This window comes from Zonotrichia albicollis, unplaced genomic scaffold (assembly GCF_047830755.1).
Source record: "Zonotrichia albicollis isolate bZonAlb1 unplaced genomic scaffold, bZonAlb1.hap1 Scaffold_121, whole genome shotgun sequence".
Classification (NCBI taxonomy): Eukaryota; Metazoa; Chordata; class Aves; order Passeriformes; family Passerellidae; genus Zonotrichia; species Zonotrichia albicollis.
Window position 1 is genome coordinate 1,397,201 of NW_027428348.1, and position 12,098 is coordinate 1,409,298.

Consider the following 12,098-nt stretch of genomic DNA (forward strand, 5'->3'; position numbering starts at 1 on the left):
GGAGGCAGCCCAAGGCCCTGCCAGGGGCACAGCAGCTGGCCACAAGTGCTGACCTCAGCAACAGTCTGATTCTCATCATGGCAGTGGAAGTAGAGAGGGAGCAGGCTCTGGCGCACGTGGGACTTGAAGGCCTTTCTTCCCTCTTCTGTTAATAAGTGCAGCATCTCTTGGAAGAGAGCCATGGAGCTCAGCTGCACCTGGATATCATCCTGGATGAAAGGAAAGGGCAAAAGTCCTGAGCATCAGCTGCTTCAGGCCCCCCAGGGCACAGGCATGCATCTGCAGAGGGCACCAAGGCTCCGGCCACCAGCCAGTGGCTGTGGCTGTGGGCGCAGAGCCTTACACTGTCAAAGAGTGGCAGGAGCGCCTCAGCCAGCTGCAGGGCGATGGGGGTGGCTATTGGAGCACCATTCTCAAGGAGCAAATATCTGAGTAGAAGAATGCTCATCCTGATCATGTCGCTGTCATTTTCCTCCAGGAGCTCCACTAGACTTTCAGTCAGGCTCCGCATTTGTTCAGCCTGTGCGGAACAGGACTTTGTGAAAGGCCGCCCTGCTGCCGCAGGGCCCAGAGGCCAAAGGCCTGTCCCCAAGCACTGGGGCAGCTGAAGTGGGAAGCAGGAGAGATGGGAAGAGCTGCCCCAGCGGCCGAAGCCCAGGCAAGGCCAAGCCACTGCGTTGCCCAGCCCCACGCTGCTGCCTGCACGGCTTCAGCCAGTGCCCCCTTCTCACCATCAAGGGATTCTTGCCCAGCACTACGAGGCCTCGGAGTGCCAAGTAACGCCTGGCCATGTGCTCGCTCTGCAGGTTCTGTGCCAGGATCTCCAGAACACTGTCACTGCATTCCCTCAAGTGCAGGCACTCGAGGACCTGAAAGGCACAGGGCAGTGACAGGGGAGCCGGCCGGCAGGAGCCCAGAAGCGCACAGGGCCGGGCCCAGGCAGCAGCGCAGGGCACGGGCACTGTCCTGGCAGCTGTGGCTGCCAGAGGCCAGAGGGCTGGGAGGCCGCTCAGCCAGGCAGCGCTGGCCTTGTGGCTCACCTCCACAAGGAATGCCAGGGCAGGGAAATCCCAGTATGGCATCTCTTTGCCGAGCAGGGCGAGCAGGTAGAATGCAACCGTGGAACAAAAGTGGATGGCTAAGCGGCGAATTTCTCTGAAGAGGGGAAAAAGGAAACAAGACCCTGATGCAGTGGGGCAAACCTCTGCCAGGTGGGACTCACCCAGTTCTCATCTTTCCCCAGTCCCCTTCCAGCAAGGGGACGTGGGCCATTTGGGAGTTGGTTGCTCATGGGCACCCTCCTCTGCCAGCCTTTTCCAGTCTGCTTGGCCGTCCCTGAGTGACAAGGCCCTCTGAGCCATGGCCACCACGGACACTTTGTGGGGCACCTGGGCACAGAGCAGCAATGTCAGAGGCAGTGGGGAGAAGGGGGTCTCACCTGGCAAGCAGAGCCACGGCAAAGTGGTGAGTGTCAAGAGAGAGCAGCGTGTCCCAGGCACACCTGCGCTCCATTGCCACCACCACATCCTCGCAGCGGAGAAGGCAGAGCAGGGACTTGAGGGTGCGCACAGCAAACCTGTGTGCACAGCAAAGGCCAGGTCACACTGGCAGCACTGGCTCCTCGGCAGGCCACGTGGCAGGGACAGGAGGAGTGGGATGGAGCACCTGTTGGGGCTGGTGGCAAGGCCGTGCTCTTGCTGGCATCCCTTCCAGAAGGTGTCGACCTCCTCTGGCATATCCAGAGTGCTGAAGAACACTTGGAATAGCAGATGCACAAATAGGCGGGGGAAATACACCTTCAAGATCCGTGGGAGACAGGGCACCTGGAGGATCTTCCACATCACCACAGTTGCCTGCAAAGGACAAAGCCCCCCGAGACAGCGCTCAGTGCCGAGGTGTGTGTGTGGCAGGGCGCGAGCGTGGCAGGGAGAGGCCGGGAGAGACCATGGCAGGGGGAGCACGACGGGGCCTGGTGGGCCTGAAGCTGCCCCTGGGCCAGGTTTCAGGCCAGCGCCTGAGGCAGGGAGATGCAGTGGGGGAAGGAGGATGGAGAGCTGCTGGAGAGGCAGCCTTGGGGCCTGCAAAGGCCAGTTGCAGAAACTCACAGCCAGGGCAAAGACAGCCGTTTCGTCCCCATTGGAGGTGCAGGTGCTGTACTCTGGCCAGCTCCCCAGCACATCGAGGAGGATCAGCTGCACCAGCTCCGCAGTCCTGGCTGAGCCCATGATGGTCTTCCACATGGCCATGGCAGCTCTGTGGGGTTAGAGCTGTGTCTCAGGGGGGTCTCAGACACAGCAGCGGGGGCAGCTGAGCCGGCTGCCATTTCTGCCTCTGCCTACTGCCCCCCTGCCAGCAGCAGCCAGACAGCCCAGCCCTGTGGGGACAGAGCCCTGAGAGGCGGCAAGGGAGCATGGCAGCAGGCTCAGGGGCTGACATGGCAGGGCTGGGAAAGGGAGCATCTCTCTGTTGCTGCGACACCTGGGGCAGGCTGTGCAGGGTGATGGGCTGGGGAGGCCTGAGCCCTGTGGGCAGGTGGGCCCCATACCTGTCACAGGACGGGGCCACACGCAGGAGCGTCATCACTGCGTCATTTGGCTGTGCTTGGGTGAGATGCAGCAGGGTCTTGTCCAGCCTGTGCTCAGCAGAATCATTGGCCATGAGCCACTGGTGGATGTAGCTCACCATGGCAGGCACCTGGAGAAGGCACGGGGAGACTTGGAATGCTGCCAGAGGGAGCAATCTTCCCAGCTTCCCCAGAGGAGTGCTTCCCTTCCCACCCCACTGCCATGTGGCCTGAAAGGCTCCCAGCAAGCAGCATGCGTGGACTGGGAGGCCAAGCAATTGCTGGGAGGATCAAAGCCTGGCCACAGGCTGCTTACTTGCTTTGGAGTGTAAAAATCTTCCTCTACAAGCATACACAGCAGGGCAGCACCGGTCTTGCTTAGGAAGATGGGCGAGTATGGTCTGAGGCCTACTCCCGCGGCGATGGTCTCTTCCTCCTCAATTCTCTTGAGGAAGTTGCAAACAAACTGTAGGAGAAGGGCAAGAAGCCGGGCATGTTGCATGCAGTGCTGCACACACGGTGCTGGGCTGAGCAGGGACAGCAGGCCCAGCCCAGGTGGGGGTGGCTGCAGGTACCTGCGCTGTCCTGCGGAAGCGGCCACGGCCGGACTCCTGCTCTTGTGTGCGCTCCAGGGCTGCATGTGGCAAAGAGCGAGCGCAGCCAGAGGTGAGGGGCTGCGGGAGAGGCCGGACAACACGGCCCAGCCCTGCCATCCCCAGGCAGAGAGAGCCCCGGGATGCCCCAGGGGATGGAGCACGGCCACTGCGGGGTTTCTGCCCGGCCCCTCTTCCGTCCTGTCCGTGGGCATGTCCCCAGGGGATAGCACGGCACGGCACGGCACGGCATGGGGTCCAAGCTGGCAACAGGCACCAGTCCTGTGGCCCAGCTCTGCCACTCACCCTCCTGCGGTGGCTGGAACGGCACCACCTCTTCAGTCTGCTGTGCCGGGGCAGCTGCAGGGCCTTCTTCCTCCTCCTCCACCCAGGCCAGCTCAGGCACTGCCAGGTGTCTCTGCTCCATGTCTCTGCCTGGATTTGTGGCTATTTGCAGGAGAGTTGCCTTGGAAAAGCTCCAAGTCAGCAAGTCCTGCAGTGGGGCCTGGAAGGCACCTTCAAGGAAGAAGCCTCAGGAAGGCTACAGGACAGCAAGTCCTGCCCTCGGTCTCAAGGGCCCCTGCCACAAGGACAGGGGACTCCTGACAAGGACTATGATATGGCCTCAAGGGCACCTGCAGAAGAGAAGCCTCAGGGAGACCACGGGTCAGCAAGTCCTGTGGTCTGGCCTGGAGCTCAGCTGCAGGAACAAGGCTTCAGAAAAGCTCCGGGTGGGACGCAAACAGGCGCGCTGTGCGGGGGCTCCTCACGGCACCGCTCTGTCCCGTCCTGTCCCGTCGCGTGCTCTGAGCACTGTGGCGTGCTCTTGTCACCTCCAGCTCCTATGTCACCCCGTGTCACAAAGGGCCCTTGGACACCCGTTCCATGTCACAGTGAGTGTGCGGCACCGTGTCACCAAGGGCCCTTGCACACACTGCCGCCTGCCCTGGGGCCACGCCCAGCCCACCCAAAGTGGCCCAGTTTGGAAGGAACGGCTGGCCCCAGGAGTCTAAGCGGGGCCGACAGGATCTTTAAGAAGGGCTCAGAGCATCAGCAAATGCTGCCATGCTCTGTGGCCTCAGGGCAGCAGAAGGAGCCCCCAGGGCTGCCGACGCAGCCGTTCTGGGAAGGGCACGGGGCCTTGCAGGGAAGCTGGCACGGCCTCCTTGGGACACGTCCCGGCTGCTGGCCGCCCTAAAGCTGCCGGTGTGACACGCACAAGGAACGTGTGGGCTCGGGCACCAATGCTGCTCTGAGGCCTGGGGCCCGGGCAGCGCTGACATCAGCAGGTGTGGCAGAGTCCCCGGCCAAGCAGACCTGCCAGCCCCCGAGCCCTGGCAGCGCTGGTGCCCGTCTCCTGCCCCAGAGACCTGTGGCCCCTGGGGGCTTTCTGTGCCAGAAGGAGCCAAAGGCCACGTGCCTTGGGGGCTGTGCCTCTTTCCTGCAGGGGCTGATGGCAGGAGCACCTGGAGCAACTGCTGGCACACTTGGTCTCCGTCAGATGATGTTGCTCCTTCCTCAAATGAATTTTTCTCACGGAAGGCATTGGCAGTAGCACCAGAGCACCATCCATTGCTGAGTTACCCAGGGCAATTAGATTGCAAAGTTAACAGTCTGAAATTTCCTTGTGCTTTCCTCACTCTCCTTCCCACATTCTGGAAAAAATGGAATCTGCCCGGCCTCTGCATTTCTCAGCTTCACTTGCTGCATGTTTTGCTCTGGCAGCTGGTGTCCAAACAAAAGTGTGTCCCTGCTGAGCACAGCAATGAGCGGCCACAAAGTTGCAAGTTCCCCAGTGAACGTCGTCGAGGCAGAGACGTGGAAGTGCGGAGGATAAGGACAACTCTGGGAGGAGAAGCTCTTCTGTGTCACTGATGATGGTGCCCACACCCTGAAGCAGCAGCCAAGAGAAGCGCTGGAAGCAGACGGGCGCACTTTTGGGCAGTACAATATCAAAAGATATGAAACCATTAGCCAGAATGCAAAGGAGGACTGCAAGGATGGAGTGTGGCCTGGAGGGGAAGCCCTGGATGCAGCTGAAGCCACTTTGTTCAGCCTGGAGGAGAGTAAAGGCCGTCATTGTGGTCTTCAACATCCTCCTGAGAGGAATCAGAGGGGCTGCCGCAGCTCTCGTCACTGCTGGGACCAGTGATCGGACCGGAGAAAAGGGCAGGGAGCTGGCACAGGGCAAGTTTCATTTCCGTATCAGATCAAGGTTTTTCACCCAGAGCACAGTCAGGCACTGGGACGGGCTCCCCGTTGACGCAGCCCAGCGGAGCCCGGGCTGGCTCTTGGGAAAACTGCGGCGCTGCGCCAGGAGCGGGGAACGGCCAAGGCTTGGGTGCTGCCCGCGGCTGACCCTGGTGAGCCACCGCTCAGTGCTTCAGGATCCACTAACTGCAGCACGGAGCAGGCCAAAGAGAAGGAGGAGGCTCCTCGAGTGTGAGGTTCCACAGGCCAAGGCTTATTCCAAGGGAAGGATTGGGCAGCAAAGAGCCGCCAGCACTTCTGTGCACGGGATTTTAGCGGGGTACAACTCAGGGGGTGGATCCAAACGATTGAGCAATAAGGAATCTGCAGGGGAGGAGCGAGGGGATTCCATCAGTTGCTTGGGACTAATTAGGACAGATGGGAGGAGAGGGTAGGTCACGTGGGCCAGTGGGGCTTCCAGCAATAGAGGAATTCCAGAGGGGTGCTGCAGACAGGGATTGGTCCAAGGCAAAAGTGACAGGGAAGGTTCAGGAATAAAGAGCTGGATTATCTTGAGAGGCAGGGAAGGAGCTGGAACAAAGAGTGGGGAATGGCATGAGGGACAGCTTTGAGGGAGGGCAGAACCTAGGGGTAAACCAAATTGGGGAAAATACGGGGTACATGAAAACAAACCATTCTACGGGAACTGATAAATAAACACAAACTGGAACATCCCAGGGAAATGGTCACAGCACCAAGCCCGTCTGAGTTTGAGAAGTGTTCGAAGAACATTGAGCAGTGACGCAAGCTTTTAGACACTACATCAAAAGTAGAAAGTGTACCAAAGTCAAGAGAGGGAAAAAGAAAAAGAGCTCCCTGCAGCCATGGTGGCAGCTCTGGATCAGCACCAGGGAGAGGACGGATGTAGGCATGGTTGAAGCAGAGGCAGGGGCGAAAATAGCAGAGGCAGAGGAGGTTCAAAGCAGCCAGAGAGCAAGCAGGACGCAAATCAATGTGCATCTTGTAAGAAATCAGGACACTGGAAATAGGGCCAGTGCCCAGAGTTAGCAGACAAAGTACACAAAACTCTTGCAGCCACTCTAGATGATAAGAAATGACCAAGACTGGCAATTCTTACCCTAGCAGGCCACTGGTTAAAATACAGCTAAAGAATGATGAAGAAGTTGAAATTTTAAGAAATAGTGGAGACACATTTTCACTCTTGAATCAAGCACTGATACCCAAAAGTGAAAACTATCTTCAAGCAATAGGAGCAACTATAGGGCAGCCAGAAAATGCATTCTTCCTGAAACCACTTTGATGTAAAATCAAGAAGAAAATGGGAATACATCAGTTTCTTTCTTTACCAAACTCACCCAAATCTGTCCTGTGCAGAGATTTGCTTGAAAATTTAGAAGCAACAGTTCCGTTTAGAAAAAGAAAACTTCAATGGAAGGTACCTGAAGACAAATGAGCGGTTTTAGCAGTAGGACTCACAATTGACACCAGACCAACAAACAAGAAGAACTAGTTAGAGCAAGTGTTGAATCAGGTGTACCCAAGAGTATGGGATACTGATAGCCCAGGAAAATCAAAACCAGCAGACCCCATGAAAATTGAGCTACAGACAAGAGTTAGGGCTGTAGTCAGAAAGCAATACCCTTGAAGATTAGCAGCTAGGAAAGGAATAGAGCCAACAGTCAATAAAATCCCTGACATCAGGACTATTGGAAGAATGGCAGTCAAAATGTAATACTGCTAGATCAGCAATAAAGAAACCTAATGGAACTCAGAGACTAGTGCCACATTTCCAGGCAATGAATGGTTTATACCTTACTAGTTTACTAGCTAAACTTGGAGATGATTTTATTTGGTGCGAGGAATGTCCATGGGCAGGTGGTGTCGAGAGCCGTTCCCTCTTGGTCTGAGAGACCAGCTCCCCCAGCCCACCTTGCTCCCCGGCCCGGAGGTTGTAACGTGCGCTCGACCGGCAGCCGAAGGAGGCCTCTTGACACCGTGTCTGATGCAACAGGGTTCATTGAAGGTAGGTCAGAGGGTGCAGCTTTGGTGAGGGTGAGAAGAGGGACAGGAAGAGGCAGGAGCACAAGCACTGTAACATGACACATAAGGCACCTGCAAGCTGCTGGGGAAGCCTCAAGTCTGCTCAGTGAGCCACGTGTGCCCTCAGCATTGGGACAGCCACCTTTCCCTCGGTGAGCCTCACATCCCAGGGTCAGCAAATCAAGAGGCACCAGGCATGCTGTAGGTGACTCAGAGCGAGTGCAGTGGGTCATGGTGGCCAGGGACCAGAAGCAGGCAGAAAGGCAACGGGGCTGGGGAAGAGGCTCTGCTGTGCTTACAGCGTGGGCTGAGGGCTGGGAGAACTCCATTTCCCCCTTGAGATGTTGGAGACGGGGCCTTTCACCCTCCTGATAGGGCTGCCCCTGGCTGCAGGCAGCCAAATGGGTACCACGACACAAGGCCGAGAGCAGCAAAGCAAAGAGCCAGCCGTGCACAGCACAGGGAGGTGGCCCAGTGCAAAGGCAGCGTGGCACCCTGAAGGTGCCCGCTGCATTCTCATGTGTCCCTGGCCTGGGCAGGACAGGAATGTCCGTGGTCCAAGAGGGCCTTTCTGTGGCCCCTGTGGGCTCAAAGCTGCTGCTCTTCTGGCTCCATGGGACCTAAAGCCACAGAGCTCAGCCTGCCCCACAGCAAGAGGAACAAGACTTGGATATCAGGCAGTGGAGCTCAACGCCTAAGGCTGAGGGGCGGAGGGCTCCAGTCTGGAGCACTGGGAGGGCACCCACCCAGCCCCACAACAGCTGGCCTCACAGCCCTGAAAGGCCAGGACCAGGGTTCCACGCCTGATCCCAGGGCGTCCCTCCAACCGGCCAGCGACCTGGAAGCGCCAGAGCAGCCGGCTGTCGGGATCAAGGCGGCTGCCAAGGCGCTCCTTATGGCCTCTGCCAGCCAATTGCTCAGGGCTTAGCAGTGCCTCAGCCCCTCAGGGTCTCCCCCAGCCTGGCCAAGCTTGCCGGCAGCAGCGCCGCAGCCCCACAGCAGCTCCAGAGGAGCCCCATCCAGAGGCACCTGGGAGCCCTCAGCACTGCAGCCAGCAGCAGACGGGCAGGAGGACACGGATGGCCCTTCCTGTCCGGCACAGAGCTGGTGGCCATCTCCAGGCACCGCTCTGGGAGGGTTCCCCGCAGCTCCGGCCCTTGCCCAGCCGCTCTGTGGGCAGCACAAAGGCTTCAGCAGAACCACCAAAGGCCAAAAGGCTTCTGGCCATTTTCCCTGCAACACTGCATGGCTAGACAGCTGGCTGAGCAGAAGCACCCTTGCGTCCCGCTCCCCCTATGCCCTACAGACCTTGCGCAGGAAAAGAAAGATCCTGGGACTCTGTGTATTGTAAGCTATTTTATATTTACACAATCAAAGCCAACGAAAATACAAAGAGAAAAAACTGGAAGAAGACAAAGGAAATTGCTGCTGGCTCAAATGGCCCAAGCAGACTGAGTGCTGCAGATCACCTCTCCGGGGAGCTGCAGCAGAACAGTAAGGCAGTGCAGCAAAGACGAGGCCGTTTCCTCCATGCACTGCGGAATCGATCTCGCAGCTTCTGCCATGGGGAGTAGGGAGCTCTCTCAAGAGCCCGGAGAACTACACAAAATTCTACTGCAGCATCTCTGATTGCAGGACTGCTGTCATACGCCATTCCTTCGAGGGCTGCAAGCAAGAGGAACAGAGGCAAGGTCAGATCCCGCATATGCAGGGAGCCGAGGAGAGTCCCCTGCCAGTGCCATCCCCGTCGTCTCTTGCCATGGCCGGAAGGGAGCAGGGAGCAAGGGGATCAGCCCGAAGTTGCTGGCCACGAATGCCACACGTAGCCCTGATATCTCTGTATGCTCTGCCCACGGGTGCAGATCCCTCCGCAGCCGCGGCAGGGCTTGCAGCTGCCCCCTGCAGCCCCCGCGGTCAGCCCGCTGCCCTCACTCACTCACCCGTGCAGATCAGCTGGAGCTCTTGCTGCTGCCCCCTCAGGTGCCGCCCGGCCATGCCTGTGAACACAGAGCCTGTCACGGCCCCAGCGGCACAGCTCCCTGCCAGCGGCGCTGCCGGCGCTGTGGCCACACGGGCTGCCGGCCAGGCAGAGCTCAGCCCGGGCCCGTGCCGCATGCTGCCGCCCCAGGGCACGGCTGCCAGAGGGCGGCAGCAGCAATGCCCAGGCCAGGCGGGGCTCCACGGCGCCGGGCCGGGCTGGCGCTGCCGGGGCAGCAGGCGGGGCCGGGGCCGAGCTGCCGAGCAGGCGGGCCGGGGAGGAGCCCGGGCTCAGGACTCACCCATGAACCTGACGGCCGCCTCTCGCAGGGACTCCTGTGAGCTCTGCAGGTAGTGCAGCGCCCGGCGCAGGTGCTCGGTCGCTCGGCTCCTGTCCTCTGCCAGCTGGAGAGAGCGGCAGGAGGGAAGGGTTGGCGCGGGCTCAGCTCCTGGGCCGGGCGCCGCCTGCGCCCATCGCCGGCCTCGCCTGCCCGCACAGCCCTGAGGCGCGGCCAGCAGCCGCTGGCCAAGGGCTCCCGAGGGGAGGGGCAGAGGGCCGGCTGCTGCCCGGGGAAGCCGTGGTGCCGGCCCGCAGCCCCGCCGGGCCGGGGCTCCGTGGGCACCCGACTCAGGCCCACGGGAGCCTGGAGAAGAGCCCGCGCGGCCTCTGGCTGCAGCAGCAGGCACAGCTGTTAGCCCCGCACACTGAGCACCGCCCTCAGGGACCTTCGCCATGCTGAGGCTGGGCGATCTGTGCTGTACTTACCAGGCACTCCCCAAAGCTCTGATCCACGTGTAGCATTTGTTCTATATCCCTCCTCTTCAGGAATCTGGCTGAGGAATGCAGCGTTTCCCGGGAGGCCTGGAGAGGGACAGACGTGCACAGATGGCCCCACAGTCCAGGGCACCGGAGCATCCCAGTGGCACAGGCTGGAGGAGGCTGCAGCCCACAAGGTGCCAGGGCAGGAGGCAGCCCAAGCCCCTGCCAGGGGCACAGCAGCTGGCCACAAGTGCTGACCTCAGCAACAGTCTGATTCTCATCATGGCAGTGGAAGCAGAGAGGGAGCAGGCTCTGGCGCACGTGGGACTTGAAGGCCTTTCTTCCCTCTTCTGTTAATAAGTCCAGCATCTCTTGGAAGAGAGCCATGGAGCTCAGCTGCACCTGGATATCATCCTGGATGAAAGGAAAGGGCAAAAGACCTGAGCATCAGCTGCTTCAGGCCCCCCAGGGCACAGGTGTGCATCTGCACAGGGCACCAAGGCTCCGGCCACCAGCCAGTGGCTGTGGGCGCAGAGCCTTACACTGTCAAAGAGTGGCAGGAGCGCCTCAGCCAGCTGCAGGGCGATGGGGGTGGCTATTGGAGCACCATTCTCAAGGAGCAAATATCTGAGTAGAAGAATGCTCATCCTGATCATGTCGCTGTCATTTTCCTCCAGGAGCTCCACTAGACTTTCAGTCAGGCTCCGCATTTGTTCAGCCTGTGCGGAACAGGACTTTGTGAAAGGCCGCCCTGCTGCCGCAGGGCCCAGAGGCCAAAGGCCTGTCCCCAAGCACTGGGGCAGCTGAAGTGGGAAGCAGGAGAGATGGGAAGAGCTGCCCCAGCGGCCGAAGCCCAGGCAAGGCCAAGCCACTGCGTTGCCCAGCCCCACGCTGCTGCCTGCACGGCTTCAGCCAGTGCCCCCTTCTCACCATCAAGGGATTCTTGCCCAGCACTACGAGGCCTCGGAGTGCCAAGTAACGCCTGGCCATGTGCTCGCTCTGCAGGTTCTGTGCCAGGATCTCCAGAACACTGTCACTGCATTCCCTCAAGTCCAGGCACTCGAGGACCTGAAAGGCACAGGGCAGTGACAGGGGAGCCGGCCGGCAGGAGCCCAGAAGCGCACAGGGCCGGGCCCAGGCAGCAGCGCAGGGCACGGGCACTGTCCTGGCAGCTGTGGCTGCCAGAGGCCAGAGGGCTGGGAGGCCGCTCAGCCAGGCAGCGCTGGCCTTGTGGCTCACCTCCACAAGGAATGCCAGGGCAGGGAAATCCCAGTATGGCATCTCTTTGCCGAGCAGGGCGAGCAGGTAGAATGCAACCGCGGAACAAAAGTGGATGGCTAAGCGGCGAATTTCTCTGAAGAGGGGAAAAAGGAAACAAGACCCTGATGCAGTGGGGCAAACCTCTGCCAGGTGGGACTCACCCAGTTCTCATCTTTCCCCAGTCCCCTTGCAGCAAGGGGACGTGGGCCATTTGGGAGTTGGTTGCTCATGGGCACCCTCCTCTGCCAGCCTTTTCCAGTCTGCTTGGCCGTCCCTGAGTGACAAGGCCCTCTGAGCCATGGCCACCACGGACACTTTGTGGGGCACCTGGGCACAGAGCAGCAATGTCAGAGGCAGTGGGGAGAAGGGGGTCTCACCTGGCAAGCAGAGCCACGGCAAAGTGGTGAGTGTCAAGAGAGAGCAGCGTGTCCCAGGCACACCTGCGCTCCATTGCCACCACCACATCCTCGCAGCGGAGAAGGCAGAGCAGGGACTTGAGGGTGCGCACAGCAAACCTGTGTGCACAGCAAAGGCCAGGTCACACTGGCAGCACTGGCTCCTCGGCAGGCCACGTGGCAGGGACAGGAGGAGTGGGATGGAGCACCTGTTGGGGCTGGTGGCAAGGCCGTGCTCTTCCTGGCATCCCTTCCAGAAGGTGTCGACCTCCTCTGGCCTATCCAGAGTGCTGAAGAAC